The sequence below is a fragment of the Leptinotarsa decemlineata genome, unplaced genomic scaffold, assembly GCF_025532065.1.
Source record: "Leptinotarsa decemlineata unplaced genomic scaffold, Ldec_3_MD MMD2_tig00000008_RagTag_RagTag, whole genome shotgun sequence".
NCBI classification, from domain to species: Eukaryota; Metazoa; Arthropoda; class Insecta; order Coleoptera; family Chrysomelidae; genus Leptinotarsa; species Leptinotarsa decemlineata.
Genome location: NW_027412537.1, coordinates 1,647,062 through 1,655,914, shown reverse-complemented (window position 1 = coordinate 1,655,914; position 8,853 = coordinate 1,647,062).

Below are 8,853 nucleotides of genomic sequence, written 5' to 3'. Positions count from 1 at the left end.
ACTATGGAAATCTTCTCGCACATTTCAAATATGAGTTGCATCATCAGGGACTGATTTCAAAATCTAATTGAGCGTATTCACACATAAAATTCACTCTTAGTCATACATTCTCGTTCAAATGGAATAATAATTAATTTTAACTCATCTTTTTGATCATTTCGGTTCATTAATTGAGAATTGATTGTTTTTCATTTACCTCATTAAAATATGATACAACCTACCGATACTTGATGAAAATCCATTATAACGCGTTCCAAAAACACTTCAATGTGAGAATTTTTTTCAAGGACAAAGCACAAGCACTACAGGAAAAACTTTAAAGCGCTCTCAGAGCGGTGCCTGTCCGAAAGTAGCGATTCACATTGAATTTGAATCGCTGGAGATTAAATCCATTTGGAAAAACGCTCTCGGAAAGTTTATTCCACATAAACGCAGTTCTCCAGACGAAGGAGTTCTTAAACAGTGAAGGTCGAAGTGTACTGAGTTGAACCTCAAAACGATGAGCAGCCACAGTTTGTCGCGTATTTATGATAAGTACCGCTCTTGGTGAAATCAAATGTGCCAAGTCATTTGAACACTTCCCGTGGAAGTATCTACAGAGCAGAGACAAATCTCCAACCTTTCTTCGATGTTTCAGGCTATGAAGGTTGCACGTGATGTTCGCGTCTCCAATCAGGTGGATGGCTCTTTTCTGGATGGAATCCAGCAACTTCAGGGTATGTTTGGCGGCAAAACTTCATACATGAGAACAATACTCCAAAAAAGGTCTGATCTGAGCTTTATAAAGCATCAAATGTTGCTGAGGTGTGTAAAGTTTTCTGATTCGGAACAGTGTTCCAAGCTTTTGAGAAGAAGCCTTTGCAATTCCAGCAACAAGATTTTGCCAAGACATATTGATGTCTATTCTGAACCACAATAAACTTATCGAAGCAGAAAGCTGAATTGTCTGATCTGACATTATCACATCTGGTTCGGAGACATTTATCTTCTTGGAGAAAATCGATTCCTAGATTTTTGTGGCATTGAATTGAACCTGGTTACTTTCACTCCAAATTAGAAATCACTTCTAGATCCTCATTAAGATATGCAGCTTCCTGCTGCCGGTGAAGATGTGCCTCCGTAGCCGATGTCCTGGAATCCAAATGGAATGACTAGACAAGGGTGACGTCGTCAGCAAAGTAATATATTGGATTCTTGGTTTTTTCTAATAAGTCTTTGATATACAGTAAAAAGCAAGACAAGTGTACTGTCATCAGCAAAGCAATATATCTTTGATATACAATAAAAAGCAAGACAAGTGTACTGTCGTCAGCAAAGCAATATATCGGATTCTTGTTTTTTCCTATAAGTCCTATAAGAGGGTTGGAAACAATAGGGATCCATGGGTTGATAATCGCTCAAGATGTTGAAGCCTTCCAAATATTTGAGGATACGGTGGTTTACTACTTTCTCCTTGGAAAATTTTTCTTGCCCTTTTTTAGGGCTGAATGCGAGCAATTTTCCAATAAGGAGGGAAAACCCCTTTCTTGTAAGACAGGTTGAAAATTCTGCAAAATACTGGTGCGAGTTCATTTGCGTACTTTTTAGGTACGATGACGAATACTTCATCAGGGCCAGACGCCTTGTGAATATTGAGCTGTTTCAAAGTTCGCCTGACTAGACGCTCGCTGTCGAAAAGTCATTTCCGGCATTGTGGATTCTAGTATGGAAATTGTGGGTGGTGCCTTTCTCAGAAAATCGACTGTGGAGTGGGACGCAAATTGTTCAGCTAGTAGATTTGCTTTTTCTATGGTTGTTATTGGAATTGAACCATCCGCTTGTGTTAGTGGAGAAGTTGTGGATTTTGTAAAGTTCTGATTAACAGCTTTATCTACCGACCAGAAGGATCTAGACCCGTTGGGATTATCAACCGCAACACGTGTTTCGCTATACAATGGCATCTTAGGGATCGCAATACTGTTTGTACAAATTCTGTCTCGTGCTTTCATATCATTTTATTATTACTACTTCTATATGATAAATGCATTACTTTAGGATATGTTCTGATTACGAGTGTTCCTCTGTCAAATGTTGAATTGGTCTTCCTATTCAATGAATTACTTCTATTCTCTTTTATTCTTTTTGATAAAGTTTTGGTTTGTCCAAAATGAAGTTTTGGACAAATTATTATTTGTTCTGTAGGCCACGTCAACATGTTGTTTTTTAAAAAACGAGCGATATTATCAGTAGGATCACCAAAGTAAGTTAGAGTTACATAATGTTTAATATCATTTTTTGAAACCGGATAGACCTGGTTCAGAGCTTGTATCTGCAATATTCCAGAAATAATTGAATAATATTCACCTCGTAACCATTATTGGCAGTAATATGTTTTATAAAAATAAGTTCTCTTTGAAAATTACTTTCTGAAAGTGGAATATTCAATAGTATGTGAATCATACTATTAAATGCTGCTACTTTATGTTGATATGGATATGGAACTAATGCTTCTATACTTATTATAGAATCCCCAAAAATTCATTTTCTCTACAAAAAAATGCTTGGATTAAGATTGATAAGTTAATCAGTAAATTGGCTTTAAAGGTGTTGATCTCATCTTGTACCACTAAAAACAAATCCTAAAATTTCAATTACACTTCGAATTTTTTTTTGTAAGAATGAAAAAAATGTTTCAACAATTTTTTTTCGAAATATAACGAAACAAAACATTTTTACATTATGTGTTTATAGACAGTCAAAGTTGAAAAAAAAAATGTAAATTTTGAAGTTATAGTTTCAAGGTTCTGAAAGCATGCAACTAAGAATACACATATATGTTATTGTGTGTTGCCAGCCAGATCCCCAGATCATCCATATTCATACCAATATGCCATCTAACTGATGACATATCTCGAATAGAAGAGGTTTTTTTGTTTGAAAGCTAGTAGAAATCTGTAAGAAGATTTTAACATTCATTTTTGAAGTAGCCAAATTTTACAACCGAGAATCACCAAACTTATCCAGTAGGGGAGGCTTACTTACCTTACTTCATATTCAGTCAAATTATCTACCTACATCTCTGATTCTGAGCGTTTCATTAAAAAAAAATCTAGTACGTATAGAACTAGTATACTTAGAGTAGTAATATAGAACTGTTGTCAACTGAACAATATCATCTAATCGTTGAGACATGAAATTAACAAGAGACATGAAATCTGTGAATTCACTGCACTCGAACAAATTAACTATTGAAAGGAAGCAGAAAACTCATTTGGATATTCTTTTCGAATAACCGTTTCTCAAGTGTCATTACATGACTCAAACTTTGCTTAGTTGATGAGATTGAAAATTATTCATGCATATGGTTGTTCTGTTCAATCTCCCAACTGAATATTTGAAACTATGAATATGACTGGAGTTATTTCCCAACACCAAACCGTTATTTTAACACCTCGACACGTGTTTCGATCACCAAGTGATCATCTTCAAGAGGAATATTAAACTCACCATACTTACAAAGCTATCCTTATTTACACCTAGAACAGTACCTAGAACAGATACCTGTTCTAGGTACTCACGTCTTGAGTGACTTAAATTAGTTTTACAATTTGCCTTATTGTCTGAAATTAATTTTTTAATGTGTCCTCGTATAATAGTCGTAAATGAATCGGATACCAACCCTTTGGAGAACATCAACCATGGAAATTTTGAGCGCGAAAGTCAATAGGCATTATGGAACTCAGGTGTTCCATGAATATCTAATGAGTACCTAATCAGCACTTCATTCCCATGCCCTTATTTATTGACGAACGTACTGTAAGAACTCAGTCCATCAGGCATAGTGGTTTTCAGATCTAAGTTTACTATAAATATCTAATGAGCAACTGATTATCACTTTATTCTCATGCCCTTAATTATTTAGGAACTTACTGTATCCTCATATCCAGATCCATAAGCCTCATAGGCATTATAGAATCTAGATTTGCTATAAATATCTAATGAGCACCTATTTCGCACTCTATTCTCTTGCCCTTATTTATTGAGGAACGTACTATAAGAACGTACATCAGTCATGGTGGATTTCAGGTCCATGAGCCTCATAGTAATTATGGAATCTAGGTTTACTATACATATCTAGTGGGCACCTAATAATTACTTTATTTTCCTGCCCTTATTTATTGAGAAAAATACTATAATAACTCAGTACATCAGCCATGGTAGTTTTTAGGTCCATGAGCCCCATAGGCTCATGGTTCACTATGAATATCTAGTGAGCACTTAATTAGCACTTTATTTTGATTGTCTATGTATGAGTTTACGAGCATGTCAATACTTTATTGTATATTGATTTTTTTTTCTCAAATCAGGTATCCCGATTTTTTTTGTCGCTCATTTACGGTCGTTTTCATCTTAATTTCTTGCATACACCTAATCAGCACTTCATTCTCTTGCCATTATTTATTGAGAAACGTAGGGGAGACTGGGGCAAGATGAGATAGCTAAGACAAAACTCGGTATACATGAAAAATTAAACTCTTTAATAACATTCTTCAACAAAAGAGGTAACCATTTTACATTTCTCTCTTATAATTAAACGTTGTAGCATGCAAATTCACAGAACTTTTTTTGGCAAATAATGAAAAAATAAACTCGGCAAATTTCCCGTTTTGCCCCATAACTGGGATAAGATGGGAAACGCTGTGGGGCAAAACGAGTACGCTTTTAATCGGGTAGACAGCGTTCACAAATGTGTGCCTCTTCATCTTCCTCATCTACTCCGGCACATGAATTATGCGCGCAACCTTGGCACACGCCGCAGATGACCCAACCTTCGGTTGAATCTGAGTATAAGTACCCACAATAGATGCAAGCACAGTCATCATCCTCTTCTTGGGATGAACTATCTTCCGATTCAGTTTCTTTTTTGCACCTTTTGGTTTGACGCTTTTTCTGCAGGTTTTCCTTGTCAGTTGTCTTTTTAATCTTCTTTGCAGTCTTTTTTCCAGGTTTCTTCATTTGTTTTTTACCTTTTTCAGTCACTTGATTATCAGTACATAGAAAATGTTATTTTAATCACAAGGGCGGGGCAAAACGGGATAGTATCCCATTATGCCCCGATCATGTTGCCCCGATCCACACGTAGGTAAAAAAGATGACGCAATTCTAACCTCAAACTTTACCGGCGAAAAAATATGGTTTGAATTTAATGTTTTGGACTACTATAATAAGCTCGGGATTGAAATAATACGTAAACACAGGTACTTACATGTCTGTACATCAGTTTTCGAATCAAATATCGCGTAAAAACACTTGCAATATCACTTTTTTCTTTCTGCAACGCAAAAACGAGTTCTAACCTGTTCGCTCTGCTTTGACACACTAGCGGAGAGTGAAGTTTGTGCAAATGGCGCTATCGCCGCTCCGAACACGAATACTATTCACGCACACAAGCTTCCTTCCCGTGCTGCCCCGAACTTCATCTTGCCCCGGTCTCCCCTACTATAAAACTCAGTACAGTAGTCATGGTGGTTGGTTTTCAGGTCCATGAGCCCCATAGGCATTATAGAATCTAGGTTTACTATGAATATCTAGTGAGCACCTAATTAGCACTTCATTCTCTTGCCCTTATTAATCGAGGGAAGTACTATAAGAACTCTGTCCATCGGTCACAGTGATTTTCAGATCCATGACCCTCATGGACATTATGGAATCTAGGTTTACTATAAATATCTAGTAAGCACCTTATTAGCACTTTTTTCTCTTGCCCCTATTTATTGAGGAACATACTATAAGAACTCAGTACATCAGTCATGATGGTTTTCAGGTCCAAGAACCCCATAGCAATTATGGAATCTAGGTTAATTATAAATATCTGATGAGCATCTAATTAGCACTTTATTCTCCAGCCATTATTTATTGAGAAACGTACTATAAAAACCCAGTACATCCGTCATGGTGGTTTTCAGGTCCATGAGCTCCATAGGCATTATAGAATCTAGGTTTACTATGAATATCTAGTGAGCACCTAATTAGCACTTTATTCTCTTGCTCTTATTTATTGAGAAACGTACTATGAAAACCCAGTACATAAATCATGGTGGTTTTCATGTCGATGAGCCCCATAGCAATTATGGAATCTAGGTTTACTATGAATATAATAATAATAATAATAATAATAATAATATGTCTTTATTCACACTTAATTATAATACGATACTACAATACTATATCCCATAATAGTGTGTAAGGGCGGAATTCAGTCGCCCCTATCCAAGGATACTGGTGACTGCTCTTCCATTCAACCCTTAAAACAAAACTAAAGAGAACGAGAAAAGAGAGAAAAAAAAAATAAGAGAAGAGAAAACAAATCTAAATCTAGAGGTTCACAGGCTTTACAAGTGTAACTTGAAGTCACGAAAAAATATATATTATTTACAAATCAAAAATAATAGTAATATAAATGTTTTTAACTGCGTGAATGAGAATCAGATTAATGTTAGGGTGCTAACAGTAATTAGATCATGAAGGTTCCAAAGGGAGTGATAAAAACAAAACAAGAAAACAAAGAGAGAGGCTTGAAGGCAGAAAGCACATCAATTATTATTGATCAGACTTTTAACTCTTGCTTTCGTGGCACAACACTTATATTTGAAGTCTATCCTCAAATAACATGTTTCTCAGTGAGTACTTGAAAACAGATTTATTCATGGTTTTTAACGAGTCAGGAATGGCATTATAGATCTTTGTAACATTATAAAGAAACGATCTTTGGTATAGTGAAGTATGGTGTATTGGAGGGGTAAGGCGGTATCGATATCTGGTATGAAATGCGTGAACGTCGTGTCTGAATAAAAGTTTGTTGTATAAGTAAATAGGTACTTTCGTTTGAATTACTTTATGTATAAAACAACTTGTCTGTAGTAACCATCTTTGTTTCATAGTTAACCAATTCGATTCTTTAATTTTATGAGAAATTGAATTACGTTTCCTTATTCCATAAATGAACCGGGCACATGCATTTTGAACAATCTGAATACGATTTTGATCGTGATTGGTTAAACTAGAGTAATACACCATATTTGCAAAGTTAAAGTGGCTCAACACTAAGGTTTCACACAATATCTTTTTTGTTTTAACATCTAAAATTTTTGAAAAATTTGATACCAGTTTGAGGTTACAATATGCATTTTTGATGCATTTCGTTACATGTTCACTGAACCTCAACTCTGTGTCCAGAACTACACCTAAGTTTCTTGTTGAGCTCACGGCTTCAATGTCTTCTGTACCAATTTTGATGTTAATTTGATCAAGTTTATTCTTGTTATTCCTGTTACCAAAAATTAATAACTTGGACTTGACAGGATTGATTAGCAGACAGTGATCCTTTGATATGTTATTCAACCTATTAAGGTCTTCATTGAGAATAGAGCATGCCTCATTTACGTTTTCTGGATGAAATGTGTAATAAATTTGCGTGTCATCTGCATAGTAATGAGATTGACAATGAGATAGACATGCTGACAGATTTGCAGTATACATCATGAATAATAAAGGTCCCAAAATGGAACCTTGAGGGACACCGCTCGAGAGACTTAGTGGTATAGAACATTTATCCCCAGATTTAACTAGCTGAATACGATCTGTTAAGTAACTTCTGATCAACATTGTTGCACTATTGGTGAAGCCATTAAAGTGTAAGATTGCTAATAGTAGTTGATGGTTGATGCGATCAAACGCCTTCGAATAATCCAGTAAGACAAGAGTAGCCGAGTTGTTATTGTCAAGAGCAGTAAATAAGTCATCTGTAACTTTAAGAAGTGCTGAAGTGCAACTGTGATTGGGTCGAAATCCGGATTGATTATCTGGTAGAAGATTATGGTATTCTAGATATTCTCTTATTTGTACGTTTAAACTTTTTTCCAATATTTTTGAAAGTGTAGGCAATATACTGATAGGTCTCAAGTCCTTCAAATGTTTTGGCTTATTTATTTTCGGAAGGGGAAGTACGTGTGCGATTTTCCAACAATCTGGAAATATAGAATTTTCAATACAGTAGTTCACAAGATGGGTGATGTATAAGATTAAGCGGGGACAACAAAGTAGAATCATTTTCAAATTTATATAATCTGCTCCTGTAGCATTAGATTTAATTTCGAAAAGATATTTTTTTACTGTATCAATATCGACTGTGCTGAAATAAAATGTATCGGAAGCTGCCTTGATATTATTGTTGTAAAATTTCAAAGCATCTTCATTTGGTTTATCATTTTCGTGGGCAGATTGTACGAAATGTCTGTTGATAATATCGACATCATTTAATTCTCTGGGCAATTCAAAATAACTTTTTTGGGGCCTAATATTTAGATTTTTCAAAGTTTTCCAGACAGATTTGCTACTGTGATCATTCCTAACAATATTGGAAAAAAATGATTTCTTTTGCTGTTGTACCGATAAATTACAAAAATTTCTCATTTCTTTATAATACTGTCAATCTCGAGGATTTTTTGTTTTTTTAAATTTAGATAAAGCCTTCTCCTTTTGCTTAATAATTTGTTTCAAATTAGGAGTAAGCCAAGGTGCATATTTTTTTGTTATTCTAGAAATTATTATGGGGGCATGTTTATCAAAAAGTTCCAGAAGTAAATGATTAAAAATTGAGATTTTTTTGTTGACATCATTTTCGTAAAGAATTTGATCGAAATCAATAATCTCTAAATCTGATTCGAATGCTTCCCTGTTAATGTTATTGAAATCTCTATAAGAGCATAATAGTGGTTCTGCTTTCCCGATGTCCAATTTTATGATACAACTTACAAAGCTATGGTCAGACATATTGAAAAGGTCAAAGGTCTTACATTCCAGAATTTCCACATG